Below are 3,907 nucleotides of genomic sequence, written 5' to 3'. Positions count from 1 at the left end.
ACTGAAGAACGTTTCAAAATCGGGGTTTCTTTTTTCCTTTTGAGAGCTTCCGCTGCGTGCGCTGTGAAAACAGTTAAAGTGTCGCGAAAATCATGTATGAAAGAATTAATCCCCTTTAAAAGTTCTAAAAAAAAGTCCGCAACGGCATATATCTATCTTTTAAGGTTGGTTCACTATAACCTTTTTTATGCTAATCAAGTTTGTTCTAAAATAATTCATTATTTGCGAAGATGTTTTTATAAACATAATATTAATCCTTATATAAATAAATACGTTATTTATCGCAAGTATTTAATTTAAAACAAAATAGCTTTTTACATAATTCGATTTCAAGGAGTATCTCGGGAGATATCGTAATTTTAAAATAACATCGCAGCAAAATACTGATCAAGTATTGCGCGCGCCTCTGTTCCACGCGGACGAAGTCGCGCGCAGAAGCTAGTAATAACTAAAATAAAAATAAGAATGTTTTTAGTCAGATGATAAAAGACCCATATTGTTAGTAAAAATAAAAAGATAAAAGCTTAATATCTGCTGTTAATACTTAATAACTAAAAGTGACCTCGTAGTGTCACCCATATGCTCGACTAGCGGACAGTCCGCGCTATCGGCAATGACCCTCAAAACATTGTTGCGGCTGCCGCGCACCCGCCTTAAAAGTGAGCTTCCTTTTAGGCGTAGAATGGCCGGGAAACTGTCGACTCCTGCGTGCACTAACATACTAGAGGCACTACAGTACCGCGGCAGCCCCTATGCCCTGAAGGCGTTGCTATACTGTACACGCGAGGCGTTATACGACCTCTGGGTATAGCTTACCCACAGACTGCTCGTACAAAAGAAAGCGCAGTAAGCTTTGAAAAAGCGGGATCTTAATTGGAAGCGAGCAGCGAGCAAATCTGCTGGCCAACATGTTCGCCCTGATCGACAATGTCCTGCGTTCTCGCTCAATATCAACATTGTCTTTTAAGTCTTCTGCGAATATGTAACCTAGGTACTTGGTTTGGTGTACTCTAACTAATTTCGCCGACAGAGGCGGCCACCATGTCATCCGCGTAACTGATATTATTGAAATATATATATGTTGCTAAGCTCCTTAATCAGCGCATTGACATACAGGTTAAAAAGATTAAGTGAGCTCAACCCCCCCTGCCTCACCCCACATTCCAACCTATATGGCTCCGAGTACTCTTTTGCCCACTTTATAATATTCAATTGTATACTATACCAATATTTAAGCAAGGAAATCTATTCTGCAGGCATTCCCACCTGCCGTAGCTTGTTCCACAGGATGTTGTACATGACCAGATCAAATGCTTTCGACAGATCCAAGAAGCAGGCATAAACAGGAGTACTTCTGTCTGTGTAATACCTGACAGCATGCTTTAAGCTCAGGATTGCACTTTCCGTGGAAAATGTAGACCTAAATCCAAATTGAAGTTCGTGAATATGCAGATAACAATCTAACTGAGCGTTAAGCACACTGTCAAGTACCTTGGCTATGATAATAACTGTTCGCAGAATCACTTGTTTTCTTCTTGACAGTCGGTACCACAACCGTTCTTATTAAATTCTTCCGTAAGTATGAATGTACAATACACAAGTTATCGTGGCGTTTTACCGAAGTGTTAATATGCTTAAAGTTAATCTCAGCATCAGGCACCCTCACCGAAGATTTCCGTGGAGGCTGTACAGAAAAATGATCCTCAAAAAGGTTTGCTATAGACCGGGGCTCACCCACGCTATCTATAACAGCAGGCAGGCCAAGTCTAGAACTAAATTTATTCGTGGATTTCCAGAATTTGCTAAAATCACCTTTTGCAAGAGAATCCATTCTAATTTGTTCTTGATGATTTGACACAATTTCAGTCTACCTTTAAAGACTACAACTAGCTACCATATCGTTATACAGAGTGCCACTTTTGGGCCTACCACACCAAACCCACATAAGAAAGTTAGACCTGGCCTCCTTATGCGCGTTACTTACATGCATATTCCTTATATTCACAAAAATTTTCATTCACGGTTTTTGGTACAAAAAGACAAATCGATATAATCCATCGGATTAACCCCAGTATCATAGTAGATAACTGTACTATTCCAGAAGTTCAAGTATTAAAAAATCTTGGTGTTGAATTTGAAGGGTCTTTAAGATTTAGAGGGCATGTTCATAAAAAATAGCCAATAGTTACGTTTCGCTTAAAATGCTTTATAAGTTAAGATTATTTTTGAGTGCTGTTGTTAGAAAGAAACTTTTCAACGCACTAATACTGTCCCACTTGGATTATTGTGATGTAGTTTATGGGCCATGTCTTTTAAAACAAACTGAAGCAAAGATCCAAAAAGTACAAAATAACTGTATGCGTTTTTGCCATAATATTCCTCGTGAATCTAATATTACCCCTTTCCTAAATAGTTTTAATGTACTCAATATGAAGCATAGAAGTACTCTCAAATTGAATGCACAATAAACCATCATACTTGGCTCAGAAACTAAGGTGGCTAAACGCATCCGACACCGATAATTATCGGTCATCGCGTATCGCAAACCTTATTGTACCTCGTCCGTGTTTAGTAGCGTTTATAGGTAGTTTTCGCTTTGCAGCTTCCAAATGTTGGAACGACATCCCACCTCCCATTAGATTTGCTGCAACTCGCTCGAAATTTCGTGACCTTACCAGGGGATGGCTCCTTGAGCAGCAAAAATCGGAATCAAATTGGCGAAAAGTGAAGCTATCATTGATATAGGCGACTATAGCATTTCATCAGACAGTTGGTACGAAACGCTTACTGAGCTGGATTTGTAGTATTTATGACTTTATTATAAACGTATAGCGTGTCTCACGTGGCTCGCTATTTTGTATATACTTGTACTCGTACCTTCGGCAACATACTTCATTTACGAATCCTGGTTTTTTTGTTTACTAAATACTATCTTCATATACTTTGTTAATGCTATATATGTTACTATATTTAGTTTTTAAATGTAAATCTAACGTCCTGTGCTGGCAGCATTTGTAAAGGTGCGGACTGAAAAGCAGCTATAAGCTGAGTCTATGACCTTTTCACCAGCATTTTTTCTAAAATCTCTGTAAATTAGACTAAGAAGTCTTTTGTTTTTTTTTAATGCTTGGTGAATAAACGTCTTTATTATTTATTATTATTATTATTCCACCCTCTTAGTCTGTTTAGCAAACGAGCACCCGAATTGTCATCCCTAATATCATAAGACACTGTAACTGCTTTAGACAATATTGATATTAAGCGGCTATACAAATTATCTATAATACAATTTGTGATCTTTGTTATGACAGACTTCTTTGCAACAGTTTGACACTCATTTAGAATATCAACATACTTTAATTGATTATTAGACATTAATTGTATGAGATAATAGTTTAAGAAATGGAAATAATCATTTAATTTATTTAGCAGAATAGAAAAGAATTCAGTTCCTAGTATTTATCTAGACTAGTTTGTCGAGGTCATCGTCTTAGTCTAAGAAGTATTTATTACAATTCCCTTAGAAAATTTGTTGAAAATTTACGGAACATTATACTAGTTTATATTTTGACTTATAAATACACTTAAAAATTGATTACTACCTTAAAATAATTTCGCTAAAGCTTATTATTCGGTGGAGAATTATGTTAATGATAAAGATGTGTGGATTTAGTGAAGCTGTATTTCATGCAAGATATTACCAAAGTTGTAATAAAACACACACCAAATCGTCGGTAGCTTCACTTTTAAAGATAATTAAAATTTTGATTCGTAAAATGATGATTCAAGCCTATTTGAATAAAGTTATTTTTGATAATAATTTTTAAAATTTTGCACCACTAATCAAACTGGTGTTTATTTACCGGTTGTCCGAGCGCCATCTGAGAAGAAATGTTTTGAAAAAGCC

The sequence above is a fragment of the Melitaea cinxia genome, chromosome 14 (genome assembly GCF_905220565.1).
Source record: "Melitaea cinxia chromosome 14, ilMelCinx1.1, whole genome shotgun sequence".
Classification (NCBI taxonomy): Eukaryota; Metazoa; Arthropoda; class Insecta; order Lepidoptera; family Nymphalidae; genus Melitaea; species Melitaea cinxia.
Note: the sequence above shows the minus strand (reverse complement) of the source record.